General features: G+C 41.2%; 1 protein-coding gene across 2 annotated transcripts in view; it reads left to right on the top strand.

Annotated features, from left to right (window-relative positions):
• The first annotated feature begins 8,378 nt into the window (after positions 1 to 8,378).
• The window catches only part of LOC150075760 (la-related protein 4-like), a 498,776-nt gene continuing 488,310 nt past the window's right edge, over positions 8,379 to 18,844 (top strand). For both annotated transcript variants that reach the window (XM_090387140.1, XM_090387141.1), the window contains exon 1: positions 8,379 to 8,551. The gene's annotated coding sequence lies outside the window, so the exon portion shown is untranslated. The remainder of the gene's footprint in view (positions 8,552 to 18,844) is intronic.

Genomic DNA, 18,844 nt, shown 5'->3' with positions numbered 1-18,844 from the left:
CCAAGAAGGAAGGGGCCCTCCATCCTTATATACGACCTTGATAAGGATATCAAACCCGAGGAAGTCGCAAGAGAATTGTTTGATAGAAATCTGTCCAAACATTTGCCAGATCAAAATCTAAATGATCATGTGATACCCAAGCACACCATCAAGACCAAGTCCTCGAGCACAGTCAACTGGTCGGTAGAACTGAGCCCGCTGGCTTGGCAAATACTTATAAATCAGACTAGAGTTTATATATATTGGAGCGGCCACCGATTCCGCGAACATGTGGCTATCATCAAATGCTACAACTGCTGCAAGTTCGGACACACATCGCACACATGCTCCCAGGCTGTGCGAACCTGCGGCCACTGCGCTGGCAAGGGCCACAACTTCACCGACTGCCCAAATAAGAGCACAGACGCCGTTTGTGCAAACTGCAAAAGTCAGAAAATGGATGCCTCCCATTCCCTCAGAGACAGCATGTGTCCCATATACCAAAAATACAAGAGCTTGACCCAATCCAGAACAGATTATGGCACCACACCATAAACAATTCAACACTAAAGTAATCAAATTCTTCCAGCTAAACGCTCATAGAACCAGGGCAGTGGCCGACCAGGTCAGGATGAAAGCCGACGACGAAAATATAGATATCATCATACTCCAAGAACCATACGCAGCCGCCAATCAAGTAAGGGGATACCCCCTACAATACAAGATCATACAACCTGAAAATGAAATCCCCTCGGCCGCTATTGTGGTCAGAAACCCAGATATAACAGCTACCAGGATCACTCACCTCTGCACGGCCTGGGCAGTCTGTGCGCATCTTATCTCAGCACTGGGAGCCTTCTACGTCGTAGCCCTTTATTGCCGCCCTGGAGAGGACATAACGATGGCTACAAGGTACCTAGAACATGTAACAAATATCCTCCCTGACCAGAAACTAATAATAGGAGCGGACGTGAACTGCAGGTCACCAGCTTGGTACAGCCATACCCCGGACAGACAGGGGACAAGGAATGGGCAGCGCCTGGAGGAATTCCTAGCAACATCAACGATAACAGTGCTAAACCAACCTAATCAACTACCGACTTACTGCAACCTACGATGGGAATCAACCATCGATGTCTCCCTAGCCACTAGAAACATTGCTGGCAATATAACAGACTGGACGGTTCAGGATGCCTGGACAACGTCCGACCACAGGGTCCTGACCTTCCAACTCAACAGAGACCATCAGAGACAATATCCTGAGAGAAAAATGCTGCAGAGATATGCGGTGAACACTGCAAACTGGAACCAATTCAGAGACACCCTAATAGCAGAAAAAGATACACAGCAAGCTGCAATTCAAACAATCCAAGACCCTGACCAACTCCAAAAAATAATCACAGCGATCATTACTAAAGCAGCGAATGCTGCCATAAAACGAAGAAAACCTGCCTCAGGTGCTGTACCATGGTGGAGTCCGGAGCTCCAGAGGCTCCGAAGAGAAGTCCAGGACAAACGAAAAGCATTCCAGAGAGCCAGACGCTCCTGGCCTGCCCCTGAAGTGGATGCACTACGGGAAATCTACAAAGAGGCCAGAAACCAGTACACCTCGCTCATACGCAGAAGTAAACAACTCTCGTGGGAAAATCTGGTCGCAACCACTGGCAACACTGACCCCTGTGGGGTGGTCTACAAAGTAACCACTAATAAACTTCCCAGGGGAGAGGTAATTTCAACCACCATAACACCACAGGGAGATGCTACCAATTCTTGGGAGGCATCTGTTAACAATATTTTGGATGCAACCTTCCACCCTCATGTAGACCCACAGACACCCCAACAAATCAAGATGTGCACAGAGAATGACGACTACCGAACAGAAGACAGGGAACCGGATTTCACAATAGAGGAACTACAAGCGGCTGCGCACCTTATTAAAAGTAAGAAATGTCCGGGTCCGGACCTCTTGGAGCCCGAAATCATCAGGAAGGTGGTGGAGATAGCCCCTGACATGCTGCTGAACCTCTTCAATCTATGTCTCCAAACTGGAACCTATCCGAAGGACTGGAAAAAAGCAAATATTAAACTCATAATTAAAAACCCGACAAAACCACCAGACCAACCAACTTCCTACAGACCAATAGCCCTACTAACAGTCTGCAGTAAACTCTTGGAACGACTCCTGTTAACCAGAATACAGGCTCACTACCTACAGGCAAACCTAATGTCCCCAAACCAGTACGGCTTTAGACCCGGAACGTCGACTGTAGATGCCCTGAAGAACGTCCTTGCACGTGCAGCTGCCACAGAAAACAAATATTTCCTGGCTATCTCTATCGACTTTGCTGGGGCGTTCGACACCCTTTGGTGGCCGAGCATCCTGGCCCGGCTCCGGGGGAGTGGGATGCCAGGCAACCTCTATCGAGTAATCCAAAGCTACCTCTCCAGTAGACTCATCATGGTGAATGCTCCATATAAAATACTCACCAGAAAAATCAACAGAGGCTGTCCACAAGGCTCCGTTTTAGGACCTACGTTATGGAACATCGTTTTGGATGAATTCCTAAATACCGATATTGGAGATGCGTCTTCACAAGCCTTTGCAGACGACCTCATCCTGATGATAGAGGGAAACAGCAGAATCCAGCTGGAAAGAAAGGCAAATCATGCCCTTAAAATCCTACAAGAATGGACCAATATCCACTTCCTTAGGATCTCAGCAACCAAAACGGACTCCATTCTCCTCAAGGGTGCCCTAGATTACAGGAGACCCCCACAGATTAAGATTGATGGTATCACATTACGACTGTCCAAGGAACTTAGATACCTGGGAGTAATACTGGACCCCACTCTCTGCTTCCAGGCACACTTGAAATACATCCGTAAGAAGATACGGGGATATACAGCCCTTGTTACCAGAGTCGCAAAAAGGGATTGGGGATTGAAAAAGAAGACCCTCAAGCTGTTTTACAAAGCCGCCTTCCTGCCGATAGCTACCTATGCTTCCGGAGCTTGGTACCCCAAAGTCACCATGGCTGTAAATCGCAGAATCCTCGACTCTATCCATAGAGCCATGCTGCTCGCTATAACCCGGGCCTGCAGAACAGTTAGCACCCACGCGCTGCAGGTGCTGGCGGGAACCCTACCTTTAGACCTCGAAGTAGCTAAATGTGGAGTATTATATGAACTCTCCAAGGGAAGAGCCTGCACCTTCGCCGGCTTCGACGCAGATCCTACCACAAATCGTTTGACTGAGAAAAAGAGACTTGCAAATCATCTCATGCAAACCTGGCAAACCAGATGGGAGAATTCCCCAAAGGGAGAAGTCACCAAACGATTCTTCCCCAACGTTGGAAAACTCTATCCAATGGCTCCAGCATGGTTCACGCCGGGACTCCACGCGACCTTCCTGCTAACAGGACATGGTGCCTTTAAGGCTAAACTTACAGCCCTGGGCATTACAGATGACCCTACTTGCTGCTGTGGAGAGCTGGAGAGCTGGCACCACCTCATGCATGAATGCCAGCTTTATGATGACCTCCGCTGCCAACTCATCACTCGGATCACTTTTTTGCCCAGAGATAGAGAACAACACCTCCTGGATGGGAGACAGGAATATATTGCCTTCTCAAAGTTCGCTGAAGCCCTGTACAGAAGAAGACGGGACCTGAATGCACATTAGCCACATAATGGCTAGAAGCCAAAATGTGCATAACACCAAAGATGGACTACTAAGCAACCATGAAGATAGACAAAAAATCTGAATGAAGGACGAATAGCAGCTGTTCTGGCGGCCTGAGCCAAGCACTAGCCTGGCTCTCCTTTAATATCCCTTCCTGGCAGGAGGACGAGATGACCAGTCGCCTCGCCCCCTGCTACCCCACCTTTCCTTCTGGTGAGGCATGGGCATGCCTCACTGACCACCTGGGGGAATCTCTTCTGTGTCCCCCATACTTCTGCCTTTTCCCCCCAACCTTCTTCCTCCCCTCCCCCACTCTATCTATACACAACGCGAGCGCCCTACGCACTAAATTTAATCTAGCAAAAAAATAATCTTCGCCCAGTCTCGGCCTAATTATCCTACGCAATGCCCTACTCCTGCCATATGAATGCATGCACACGTGCTGTATGCAAACATCCAAAGTAATTACGATTGCATGGATGCGTATATATTATGTATCACTGTTGTGTATATGTGCATATATGTGTATGTGTACATAAGTTTTTTTTTTTTTTTTTTTTTTTTATAGGTCCTAGCTGCCGAAATCTCAGGAAATTAAGCGGCAGGACCTGCCAGAGTAAATCTTAGTCTACTGGTGTTTCCTTGTCTGCCTCCACGGGGCGAAGGTGGGGCAACGCTGGGCTCCAGCAGGGGTCCAGCGGCTAAATGACCAGATGAACAACGGTACACGACATTACACAGGTACAATACCCACACACTTTTAAACCTCTGGCATTCCCAGGAAACTGGTACACCCACAAAGAAAGCAACGCGGAGATGGGGGAAACCCCTGGGGCCGCATGACAACAATATACCTTACACCTTACACCTTAGTCAGACAAGTCATTGTCTTTAGAAATTCATGCTGTGAATTTCAAGTACCTCAGAGGCTCATTAACTGTTACACCTTGTGCCCCCCCCTTAAAATATTTTATAAATTTCACCCCCTTCCAAAACAGGTGCAAAAAAACACACCTGATAAACACTGAGTGATCACTGAATTATGACCACCTCTATGAAAACTGAATACGACAGGTTGACCACGTGAGAGTGCTCAGTTAGTCGACCTACGTAGCATAGATAAGGTGTCAGTGGTTCAGTAGGTAGTAAAATTCCGAGCCTGATGGGTAAAAGGAACGATTTATCGGACTTTGATAAAGGACAGATTGTGGGTGCTCGACGAATTGGTGCCTCGATTTCCCAACCGGCTGAACTGGTGGGCTGTTCGAGAGCCGCCGTTGTTAAAGTGTACCAGGACTGGCGTCAAAATGGTCAAACAACGACCCGACGGCAAAATGCAAAGGCCAGGAAAGGTTGATGTTAGAGGTGAGCGCCGGGTTCAACGACTCGTATAGGCGAACAGGCGCAGCACTGTTGAAGAGTTGACTACCCAATACAAAATGGGCCAACCCGGAACAATATCTGGCATGACCATGCGTTGCACGCTCGCATTTTTGGCTATACCAGCAGACGACGCCTATGGCATCCAAGCCTAACCAAGGTTTATCGGCGGAAAGGACTCACCTAGTGCAAAGAGCATGCAAGTTGGACGTTAGAAGATTGGAAGAAGGTGTGCTGCTCAGATGAGCCACATTATTTACTCCACACCGTGGATGGTCGTGTACGGATTTGGCGTCAACCACATGAGGCTCTTGATCCATTATGCATGGTGTCATTAGTGCAGGCAGTTCTATGGTGCGGAACATGTTTCACTGGCAGGAAGTTGGACCCCTTGTGCATGTGGAACAACGTGTAACTTGTCTCTTCTATCGTCAACTGCTTGCTGATGTGTACACCCCTCTATGTTACACTTTTTTCCCAAATGGCGACGGTGTCTTCCAAGATGACAATGCGCCGAGCCATCGGGCACTTGTGCAGGAATGGTTTTAGGAACACGGTTCTGACTTCCAGCATATCGATTGGGCTCGAACTCCGCCGATATCAATCCCATAGAGCACTTGTGGAACCCTATGGAAAGGCATATCAGGCTTCTGGATACGCCAATCACCTCCTTACCGGCATTGCTAGCCGCATTACACACAGCTTGGTTGGCCATACCTCCCAATGCTTCCGACGTCTTGTTGAATCATTACACATCGGGTAGCTGCTGTACTGAGGGCAAAAGGAGGACCTACGAAGTATATTTGGTGGTTATAATTCAGTGATCACTCAGTATAATTTAGCCACGAAGAGAACCAATGACATCTACCACAAGAAGATGATTTAGCAGTAGTGTGCATAGGCTAGGAAAAAGAACATTGATAATTAGGAAAAAGAACACTTAGGGCTTATTATTACTATGAGAAGATTAGTTATTCAGACGAATTGGTTTTTGAAATTCTAGGAGTTAATCCACATGTACTGTGAATAGCTGAGCAGAAAAGTTTTATATTGTTAAGAAGGATTCTTTTTTAGAAATTATTACATGTTCATTGCCGGTGGACATCGGAAATGAACACATACTAATTTCGAATCGTGATCCCTTCGTGGCACTACTGGTTATTGTTCCAATCTGGCTAAATCGGAGACGCAGTTGTACGTGAAAATCGCAGCAGGGGTGCAGCTTCTGAGACATACTGGTATGTCTGACGTTGTTTTTTTTTTGGTCAAACCTATTGATCAGTATGTTTGAATTTCAAAGTGGACTGGTAATCAACGTTCGATAAACCACATGTCTGACGTCTAGTAGCATTCTACTTTGAAACTCACTTATATCTATCCTCGAGTATTCTCGCACCGAATTGCACATTTTTCTACCTATCTGTTCACCTCTTTTATATCTCATTCTAGTAACAAGCATTCTATTATTAAAAATGTATTTTTATTTCATGAAAAGAGTAAATTCTACCCTTCGGCGTTTAAAGCTATAGGTAATTAATACAATTAATGCATTCTACATCTGCTTTATCAATTATAATTTTATCTGCAAATGATATATGTGTGTAGGTAGATACATTTTTTTTGTTGATGGAATGTTTATAAAAATATTACGATAACAGAAACAGCACGTTCCACGATCACCAACCTCTTGGACACACTGTTCAGAATTGAAAGTACCTTAAGCAACAAAGAGCAACTGGATATTGTGTTTCTCGACATTAAGGCGGCCTTTGACAATCTGTCCACCCATGCATTATGTACCATACTGTGCAACTATTTCAAAATCTATGGCAACATCTTAGTTCTCCTTAGGAAACTCCTTCAGTCCAGGATCCTATGGATCAGAAATCAAAACCATAATCACCACATTCTCTGCTCCAGAGGGCTCCCCCAAGGGGGCGTTCTCTCTGCCGCCCTCTTCCTATCAAACCGCACTAATTTTACCACCTACGCAGATGATATTAAGTTCTTCGTCATCACAAAATGCCCCCAGTCTCTCCAGTCTATTACTGTGAGCTCCAACCGACAGCTACATGAACTGGAAAACTACCTTCATGCGATTGGGCTCTCCATTAATAAAGAGAAAACTGCACAACTCTCTATCACCAAGAAGAAAAATACCAACGATGTGGACATCATTATTGCGAATTCTCCAGTTAAAAAAGTCACCCAACATAAAGATTTGGGTATCATCTGGGACAAAGACCTCACCTTCTTGCCTCACTTTAATGCCACTCGAACGAAAACATATTCGGCTTTATGGGCAGTAAAACAAGAGATCTCCAACTTCCATAACCCGGACCTTATCAGCAAATACATTCTTCGTTGTATTTTCCCAATTCCATTATATGCCTCGACTATATGGTCCTCAGCACCCTCATCATACCAAGCCAGGTTCCTCTCTCTGGAATTCTGGATCTTGAAATGGCTAAATAGGGTTGCCGGGCTAACACCTACAATCTCAAAATCTGTTCTGGTCACCAATCTTAATACGCTTCCTTGGAGGTATCACATCATCTCTAGGAACCTTCTTACCTTCTCTCAGCTTCTATCCGGAAAACTGAGGTCACCCGATATTTGGGATATCATCGCCAGACCGTCCGATAGGAGAAGATGCCAGTCCAACACCTCCCCATACAGATCAAAGCTGCGTAGCATGTCCTCCTTGGACAACATGTTTCCACACAACTCCTTCCAAATATTTAACAGATTAGCCATAGACGCTGAGAAACTTTGCAAGGACAGAATCTACAGATCTTCCATTCTTGCAGACATGTATGCCTTAGTCATGCTCTAGGTGGACTCTCTGTGATACCGCAATATCCACGCTTCGATGTATCCGGATGCACTTTTATTTGTTGTAACTTTATGTTTTTGTACTTGTTGTAACTTTATGTTTTTGTATTTGTTATAACTTTATGTTCTTGTATCTTCACCAGTGGCTGTTTAAGGCCGTATATTGTATCTGGCTCTGTATGCAATGCATATGTCTGTATTTTATGTTTTTTCTCTGTATATAACTCATGTCCTCTAGCTGCATAGCTGTAAAAGGACATTTCTTCGGAAATAAATTGATATTAATAATAATAATAATGTTATTCAGGATACTTTGATGAGACATTTTTCTTTTTCCATCGCTGTAGGCTGATTTTTCGAAAGTTAAGCTGATGTAATAATCACAGAAATTCTCTCTACGTTTATTTTACATTGCATTGGGCGACCTCTTGCGGTAAGCATACAACTTATGTTAGTGTGTGTCCTCTGCCGGGTTTATTGTAATTTGGCGGTATCTGCGTTTCTGTATTGTGTATGTGAAAGTGGATTACTTTATTGAATACTTATAAAGAAGTTCTCATTGTTTTTCTCTGATATTTTGAGACGTATCTGATTTTAATATAAAATCGCAAAGTGGACCGATAACCACAAATTGTTGCGACTTGTACTCAAAGACGGTACACTCTCCGTAAATAGGTAAGAGTCGTGCTCCGATAGATTTAAAGATACAGTTTCCTGCTTATTGCTAAGCCTATTTTATGTTTTGCTTTTAGAGCAACTTTTATATGACATTACTACTATGGGATTATGGCTAAACGTAACAGTATTTAATAACGAAAAGGAAGTAGCTGTGTGGGTTCTTCTGGAATTTTGTTTGCACAGTTAATAACCTATTACCGGTGCTGACCTATATTTACAACCTGTTTTTCTTCATTTTAATTCTCTATCTTGTTTTGAATAGTGCATGTAATGTATACCCGAATTATAAAAATCGAGACTATTCAGTAATTTACGGTTCTTCGTAGATTGAAAAATATTTAAAGTTCTCTGTTGTTTATATTTATTTGATATTTTATTCTTCATGCCCCTTGAGTATATTGCCACGTTTTACATTTTTTTAATTATACAAAAATTGTTATCCTCACTCATGGAGTTAGGCCGGAGCATGCTCCATCAATCCAGTTAATTGTGTAATGATGCTAATTTGCACTTTACAGTGGTTATTTAAATGTGACCTGGTTAATGAACCACAAGGAAATGCAAATTTCTTTGAAGATAGGTGCATGTATATAATTTTTGTGAGTTTGAATTTAATACTGCGGTAAGACTTATTTTTTATTTCTGAAATATCCTTTTACATAGATAAAAGTTATGTGGAATGTATGTAGTGATGTACCTGGACAAGGAAAGATGGACAGTAATGCGGAAAAGGATAACCAAAGTGATTAAGGATTCGCAATTAATGGATAGGAATGCTTGTCGGAAGTTGTTATAAACGAAAAATTGAATGCATTAATTTACTAAAAATATACGAAAGTAATTGTTTGTGCATGTGTAATTGGAATACACGTTGCTGAGGGGCATAGTGGCAAGATTTGCAATGCCTACCAAGTAGCGGAATTTAATTTTAGACCACAGCAGTGACGAAACTACCATACCGCTAGATATGCCACCGTGGTGAAGTCCAATCGGTTGGTTTAGCATTGTTAAAAAGCAGAGGGCGGGGTTGGAATTTGTAGTTTTTTTTTTTTTTCTAAAGTAATAAATAGCTTATCTGTAAGTACAATACATAGTTATTACTGCAACTACTGAGCTTCAGTAGTTTCAACCGCTAAGTTGCGTTGAAAGCAGTTGAGTCAATGTGGACTAGCATCCTTGTGGCTTGCTTTTGACACCCCATTGAATCCTTGCTATGACAAATCCAAACTGTTCTGAAAGCTAAAAGGAGAAACTTACTTGCTATATTAGGTTGGTGTACCTAATAAAGTGGCCACTCAGTGTATGCAGGATAAGTTGTGGCCATTTTGCTGGTTAGGCACATAGCTACATTAAGCTATATCCTGAAAAAGGCCTCTGAGGTTGGGAAAATTCATATTTTAGTATTAAATCAGCTCACACCAACCATAAGAATAAGCATTTACTGTAACTAGAATATTTATTTACATATTAAAATAAAATAAATATTTACAAAAAACTGCTATTATATTAAATATACATGTAAAAACATTAAAACTGTGATAAAATCCTTGAGATAAAATACACTAAAATAAACCGGATTAAAAGCGATAAAAACGATAAAAATCTCTGGAGCTTTCGGAAGCTTGCGCTCCCTTCCTCAGCAGTAACAAAACTTCCTGCAGCACGTCCATATATAACTGCTGAGGAAGGGAGCGCAAGCTTCCGAAAGCTCCAGAGATTTTTATCGTTTTTATCGCTTTTAATCCGGTTTATTTTAGTGTATTTTATCTCAAGGATTTTATCACAGTTTTAATGTTTTTACATGTATATTTAATATAATAGCAGTTTTTTGTAAATATTTATTTTATTTTAATATGTAAATAAATATTCTAGTTACAGTAAATGCTTATTCTTATGGTTGGTGTGAGCTGATTTAATACTAAAATAGCTACATTAAGCTACAGTTGAAAATTTATTGTATAGTACTAGGCACAATAATTTTTTTATGGCTGTAATATAACTATTCAAAATATAGAAAATCCTGCCCTCAGATTTTGATTATTTAAGTTAATATTTTAAATTTAATAGTATTACCTGAGGATGATCCTGCTATTAATTAGAAACAACATTTTGAGCAGCTGTATTGAATCATAGTGGATTCTCATCAGATGGATGTGGTTTTGGTTAGCAACCTTGTGCCAAACAGAAAAATTTATTCAATCTAAATGAGCAGCCAAACAGCATGTGGGGGTAAAACTTCCCATTAAATGTTTAACTCCTATTACTGAGTTTCATTAGTTCAATAATTTAACATGTATTAAACAAAAGTGAGAAATAATCTTTATATATTTTTCATTATAGCAGTATTCCAAGTACTGTCTGTTCCACGTGCATTTGGCCACTTGGGGGGGGGGCATTTCCCATCTTCCACTCAGTACTCTTCCTTGTTCTTGTACATCTCAATTTATGTTCATAGATGTGTATATGATTTTGTGAAGGTAAGCTCTCTTTCTCTCTCTCCTTCTCTGAAATTATGGAAATTATGAACTACACTCTTCTTGCTTATGATCAAAACTTGCTTGTGGAGTGCAACTGAGGAACAGCAAGCAAAACCATCACTGATTCCTATTGGAAAACAGGATTAAATCCATAGGTTAACTTTTTTCTGATCCATTATGTTAGTTTAGAGATAGATATTGATCTTGTTCTTATAGAAAACTGCTGCAGCTCAGTAGTTGCAAATTGAATGCGTGTGCATCTCTGTACCGAAGAGTTTTTTTTTTTTTTTTTTTTATGAAAATCCTAAACATGAGAGGTATTAAAACCTATAGTACTTAGTAGCATGCATGGGTTGGAGGGTGAAAAGACGAAAGAAGATACTTGTTGACTTAAACTTCTGTAAATTGTAATATTTCAGGAAATATGTATGAAGGAAGGCAGGGCCAGACCAAGATATTTTCATGCCCCGGGCAGAAAGATTTTTTGGCTCCCTCTATTAAGGATCTACATGGGATCCTCGTTATCCGAAGATAATTGGTTCCAGAAAATTTCACTTAAAATGGGGACCAAATTTTTGCAATGTTTATTATTTAAATAAAACTAAATGCAACTAGGCATAATATTTTAACAGTTTAAGAGTATATATCTATATAACATCAGTGTAGATACGACCTAGACAACTCTTAAAAACTACGGTAGTAGTGTGAAAGGCATCATTTCATCTATATCTCATATTGTGCTCGTCCTTCACAACGAGTTACCTTGCACTACCTTGAATAAGTAATGCTTCACTAATAGAGAAGACTATTATTACTTATTCTCGGTGGGCACCACCACCCAGACAGCACCGTTTCAAAGAAAGTTGACTTTTCACCCACCAATGAAAAGCCAGCTAGTTTAGAAATGGTGCCGTCTGGGTGGTGGTGCCCACCGAAAATAAGTAACAATAGTCTTCTTTATTAGTGAAGCGTTACTTATTCAAGGTAGTGCAATACATGGTAACTCGTCGTGAAGAATGGGGAAGCGTTGCCTATTCGGGAGGATTCGTGTGTAATTTAGTTCAGTGAGTGAGTGGGAGTAACTGTCCCTTTCTTCTTTCGATGGCATTTCTTTTTCTTCCTCTCCTAGTATCACTTTCCTGGGCACCTCCGTAGCCAGGTGGGGGCAGGAGCAGCAGTGCGTAACACACGCTTCTTGATTAGACCGGATTTCGAGCCCGTGACCACCAAATACGGAAGATGCAGAAAGATCAGGGAATGACCACCGCATACTCCAGAGCAATATGGCCTTAGTTGCTAACTCCTAAAAACCAAATAACTAACTAACAAACTATCACTTTCCTACACCTTTTTGCTTTCCTAAGTCTAATAGGAATAATATGTGGATAACAGTTTCTTATCCCATACCATTTTGCAGGCAGTGCCATCTGGGTGGTGGTGCCCACCAAGAATAAGTAACACTAGTCTTCTCTATTAGTTAAGTGTTGCTTATTCGAGGTAGTGCAATAAATACATGGGCAACTCATTGGGAAGGATTAGCACAATATGAGATATAGATGAAATGATGCCTTTACATCCCTTAAAGACAACCCTTAAAGAAAAACTACTACCATAGTTTTTCTTTAAGGGTTGTCTATGTTATTATATATGGTAATGTTTATTATGTACTTTTATATAGTAAAAAAATGGATGAAGGAACTGAAAAATGAGAATTATTTTATTAGACATTTTTCGTTGAAAATATAAGTTTAAGTAAAGTTTATTGAACTTGCACTATTTTTCAGTTGTACGAATAAAGAATGAATCCAGAGTTCATGTTTTTTTTTTGTTTTTTTTTGCTGTGTTTTTTCAGATAAAATTGTCGTAGCATTTAGTTAGGTCTTTAACTTTTGTTGCACAATCCTGAAGAAGATTATTCTCACAAAAAATATTCAAGTGCTTGGTCAGTTTTTCTCAACGGAAGAGCTTTAATTCTTTAATTTTCAAATCCTTGTAACTGTGGGAACTCAGATACTGGAGACCCCCTATATATAATTTTTTCCATATTGTTCTGTTTTTGGCACTCTTTAAAGAATGGTGCCCCAAGTGAGGGCCCTGCTAGCCCATACATTAATCCAGCACTGAAGCAAGGTTGTTCCAGAAAAAGGAAGTTGAATGAATAAATGAGGAAGAAGAAAAGTTGGTTCTGTGAGCTTGAAGTTGGACAGTAAAAGGATGTTGACTAGTTGTGACAGTTGTTCATTTGCAAGAGAGAGTGGGAATTATAGAGGCCAATTCAAAAGAACAGTGCCCACAGAAGAATCCATATTTGTTATTTATTTATTTTTTTTTTTTTTAAGAGCATTAGCAACTAAGGCCATACTGCTCCCGGGATATGCAGTGGTCATTCCCTGACCTTTCCGCATCCTCCGTATTTGGTGGTCACTTGCTCGAACCCCGGTCTAATCAAAGTGTGTGCTACACACTGCCGCACCTGACTACAGAGGCGCCCCGGAAGAATTTATAGAAAAGGCATGCAGCCGAACCACAACATCTATGAGACACTCTGTTAGAGACGATGAGTCATTAATTAATCTAACTGCCCTTTTTGAATTTAATCTAGAAGCCTAAGAGGGGTTTCGGAAGCACCGTCCTAGATGTGCAAACAGCATTCCATTGTAGGGCAGATTTGTACAGAGTGAATAGCTTTTTGGAAGAAAAGTAATGGTGAGAGTGAAAGAAAACTGTTTTTTAGATACAGAGGAAGCAATACTTGTAATGTGCTTATGAAAGGAGAGATTCGAAGTCAGGGTAATCCCCAATAGAGATACAGTCGATTCCGGTTATTTGGGACACATCGGGACTAGTGCATTTTGGCCCGATTAAGCGGCTGCCCCAATTATCCGAAGTTTCACGTAAATAGTTAAAAATACAATTTATCCCCCCCTTTACAATTAGTTCACTGTACAATCAAATCACGTTACGACGAACTCACTACAGTAAAGTACTGTTCACTATACAATGTGTAGTAAGCGCTGGTCATTGTGACCACGTTTGTGAATTGAATTTTAATTCTATTAAACAGCGATTCTGATTAGCGAAAATAGGAGGAATATTATCCACAGGCTATAAAAGTAAAGATATATTAAGCATAAATTTACTCTTTATTACCTTACTAATTAAAAAATTAAATGATACGTGAAAATCGGAAGAATATACGTGATAATCGGAATAATTAATGCGTACTGTAATATGTACATACTAACCAGTTGACATTTCTGTTCACTGACATTTGTGGGTGGGGGTTAAAATTTAAAACAGTAAAAAGATAAGCAATAACAAAGAACACGGCACAAACAAATTGCAAGTAACACAACACGCGCAAGTGAGAACGGAGTAACAAATTACGAAGCTTTAAAAATAGGAATGAAGAGAAGATTCTGAAAATTATTTTTTTTATATGATTGAAGATTCCATGGAAGTGTAAACACATTTTACCATAATAACCCACAGAATTCCAGCTGTCGGTATTACCGCAAATTCAATAAGATCGAGTTTACTGTCCGTTTATGATAGATTGCACTAACAGAAAAGCCAACAAACAGGTGACTGCTAATTGTTTTATGGTTGTGACCTCCAGAAATCCGACCGAATTACGTGGTACGGTCGGAGACAATCGTAGGGTAATCTCCACTGCCGAGGTCTCCTGCCTCGATTAAACGGCATTTTGTCCCAATTAAGCGAAGTAAACCCTGGCTATTTTCTCGATTGGTTTTTGTTTTTTAAGATTTGCCCCATATAAACGGCTGCCCCGATTAACCGGTGGCCCAAATAACCGGAATCCACTGTATATAATTTTGCATAGAAATTGTAGTGTCATCCAAGATAAGCATAGGAGCAGAAGAATCCTTTTTGTGAGATATAAGGCAGGACTGAGTTTTAGAAGGATCGAAATTAACTAAGTTATCATTGCCCCACTGGAAAATTACCTGGAAATCAGCATTTAAGGAATTATTAGTGCATATTTGAGAAGTTGAAGCTTTTTGAGCAGTGCAAGGTTTCTCAAACTGCAAGGTGGAATGCAATGTGCTATCATTAGCAAAACTATGGATAGAATTTCTAGTCAATAGAAGGTCATTAATATACAAGAAGAAAAGAGTAGGAGAAAGAACTGAATCTTGGGGAACACCAGCTTTAGTGGAGAAGTTAGAAGACAGAGCCATCTGCCTTCACATGCAGTGAGCGGCCAGAGAGAAAGCTGGATACCCAATTACAAAAAAACAGTTGGCAAACCATAAGATGAAAGCTTAGTTAGAAGGCCTTTAGGCCAAACGTGATCAAAAGCCTTTGAAATGTGAAGAACTGCTTGAGTTTCACTAGACTTTTCCATTGAATTTGTCCAAAGATGGGTAAGATAAGCCAAAATATCACCAGTAGATTGACGTTGACGGAATGCGTATTGGCGATTGTTGATCAGATGGACGGTTTCTAGAGTTTGAGTTGGAAGTTAATTGTTTTCTCCATTGCTTTGCAAAGAGTAGAAGTGATTGCAATGGGATGATAATTGGATGAGAGGGATTTATTGCCCTTTTTTAGGAACTGGCCGGATATGAGCAAATTTCCAAGCAGGTGGAAAAACACCTTTGGAATAAGAAAGTGGAAAAGGTGACAGAAATAAGAACAGGAGTAAGTTTAGGAGCCCAGATTTTGAGAACAAGAGGAGAAATACCATCAGGACCTGGAGCTTTCTTAGCATCAAGATTCATCAAAATTTGGACATCTTTTGACAGAAGACCATAGCAGCATTGAATGGAATGTACTGGGAATGGTGGGAGGTGGTTTAGCAATATCATTAATACACAAGTTGGAATTAAAATAAGATGCTAGCAGGTGGCTTCATCCTTAGCTGAAGTGGGGATAGAACCTTAATGATTCTTAATGGATGAAGAATCACTACTGATAATCAGATCACGAGTTTTTCTCCCACCACTTGCCTCCCGAACATGCTGCTGTAGAAAACAATCATCCAATAAATCCAGAAAAGCCTTAGTGTGTGTGTGAGTGACCAACCCACAAATTCCAGTCAGTGTCTGGGAAATTAAAATCCCCCATTATAAGACACTCGGATTTACTGGCCCACTCTGTTCCTCTGTACAGTTGTTTATTATACTCATCAGAGTCATTAGGCCTATAACACACTCCTACTCTCAATTTTGATTTACCAGTGCTATATCACACCAAACTGACTCAACACTGCACTGTCCAGCGATGTTGACTGGCTGCACTTCCTTGGATTTTGTTTCTTAACTAATAGCATAACCCCTCCTCCCTTCCTGTACACATTGCACTCCCCAAATTCCAGTTCTGCATTCCTTATATCTGTGAGACACCATGTCTCTGATATCCCAACAATATCTGCCTTTGATGTTTTGACCAACACCTGAAATTCATCAAACTGATTTACTAAACTCCTAGCATTGGTGTACATGCAAGTATACATGCACCTGTTCCTATTCTTAGCTACCCTATCACAATCCATGGGTTTACTTGTACCACAATGACTCCCAGCAGTCTCTGGATTTCCATGTACCTTGTTTTCCAGACTGCTGCTCATTCCAATAGAAGCAGTGCAAGAATCACTCTCACCTCTGCCAGCGGCTACTGTTAATCTATTAGTCTGTGTATCCCCCCCCCAAGCTAGCAGTTTTCTGACCCACTTAACACTCCCTCAATAGCATCAGCAAATATTCTTGCACCCTTTCTATTTAAGTGCCTCCCATCCCTGTAGAAGCAATCTCTCCTGTTAACAAGCATAGACCAGGCTGAGAAAAATTCTACCCCTTGAGCCTTGCACAATCTCTCCAGGGCTGAATTGATCGACAATGCTCTCATCACATATTTCCTCCTATCGTGCCTGGGCAGAATTTTGCAGACACTTTCAAATTCAACCCTAGCTCAACAGCTTTTTTTCAACATTGTTAAGTAATTCCGCTGGTCTCCTACTCTTAATATTAGTAGTACGAATATGTGGAGGGGTGGGGTACATGCTGTATGAAGTAATGAAAATTTTGGGTATGGTGTACTCATGGTAAGAATATACCCAGATCCTTGACATAATTTGGCCATGACAATGACCTTTGCATAAACACTACTCATTGGACTCTCTCCGGTCACTGTCTGGCAGAGTAGAGGCAGCGAGATTATACCTTCAAAATGTAAGGAAGATTGGGTCTCTCCATGATGTCCATCATAACTTCAAAAGACATCAGTCATGCTGCACGACGCAAGAGATGGGAAGAGTTGATCGGAGCTTTGCTCTGGACAATAAACGTGGGTTCCACCATTTCAAGCCTCAAATAAGCAAAGTGGTTGTATTGCACCGGTTGATAAAGTCATCTGCCAGCTAGTATTGCCTGATAACACAGAGGCATGGCATTCCTCCATGTGGTGTGGGTGTCACACCTTCACCCCTGCTTATGTTGGTTTGCACCTGGATGGTCACCCATAGTGTGCTATGTGCCATATTTCAGGACTTGCACATGGATTTTATACTCAGGGTTACTAGCAGTTCCACCATCCTGAAGGTGCAAACAGGATTTGGCCGGCACAGACTGACCGGACTTTGTTGAAATTAGGTCCACCTCATTCCATAAGCACTATAATTTTGTTCCACCTCATTCCATAAGTAATAATGCCACACCAGCAATAATTCAGACACATCATGGGTTTGTTAAGGGAAAGTCCTGCCTGACAAATATGATTGGTTATTATGATGTAGTTACAAAGGAACTGGATGCAAAAAGTAATTTTGATATCATATATTTGGATTTCAGAAAGCTTTTGACACTGTTGCGCATGGAAGACTACTGTACAAATTGGAGCAGAATGGTATTAAGGGTAAGTTGCTACAATGGATAAAAGGATGGTTGATTGGGAGAAGACAGAGGGTGGTAATCAATGGGTGCTGCTCTTCGTGGACTAATGTTATTAGTGGAGTCCAACAGGGTTCAGTGTTGGGTCCACTGTTGATTTGTATATTTATCAATGATATTGATGAAGTATCGAAGTTTGCAGATGATACAAAGGTTGGCAGGGTTATTAATGACAGTAATGGCAGTGTGTTACTGCAACAGGATCTAGAAAATTTGGGCAGATGGGCTGAGAAGTGGCAACTGAAGTTTAACATTGAAAAATGCGAAGTACTGCATATCGGTAGAAGTAACCCCAGAGAAACGTACCAACTGTATGGTACTACACTTAAGGTGGTAGAAAATGAAAAGGACCTGGGAGTAATTGTGTAGTCAGATATGAAGTTTTCTAAGCAATGCAGACAGGCTGCCAGTGCAGGTCACGGGGTGTTGTCAATGATATACAGGAATATGCTAGTAGGGAAAAGGTGATTATCCCTTTATATAAGGCAATGGTCAGGCCACATCTTGAGTACTGCATTCAAGTCTGGAGGCCTCATTTTAGGAAGGATGTAGATTTTCTTGAGTGTGTACAGAGAAGGGCAACAAGATTGGTGAGGGGAATGAAGGGATCCTCTTACCAGGAGAGGCTTAATTTCTGCAAATTGCAGCAGCTGGAGACTAGGCACCTGCGAGGTGATCTGATTGAGGTGTATAAGGCCTTGAATAGGTTGAGCACGCTGAATTCTGATGGGATTCTTCCAATTGTTCAGATTACAAACCTAAGGGGGCATAAATTGAAATTGAGGAAGGACAGATGTAGAATAGATGTGCAGAAATTTGCCTTTAGCCAGCGGGTGGTTAATTGCTGGAACAAACTTCCATCTGTCGTTGTGGAAGTTGATAGGTTAAATAAATTTAAGGAG

The sequence above is a fragment of the Mastigoproctus giganteus genome, chromosome 13 (genome assembly GCF_048544385.1).
Source record: "Mastigoproctus giganteus isolate SK-2022 chromosome 13, ASM4854438v1, whole genome shotgun sequence".
Classification (NCBI taxonomy): Eukaryota; Metazoa; Arthropoda; class Arachnida; order Uropygi; family Thelyphonidae; genus Mastigoproctus; species Mastigoproctus giganteus.
The sequence above is the reverse complement of the archived record's forward strand: the minus strand, read 5'-3'. Positions and strand labels throughout refer to the sequence as shown.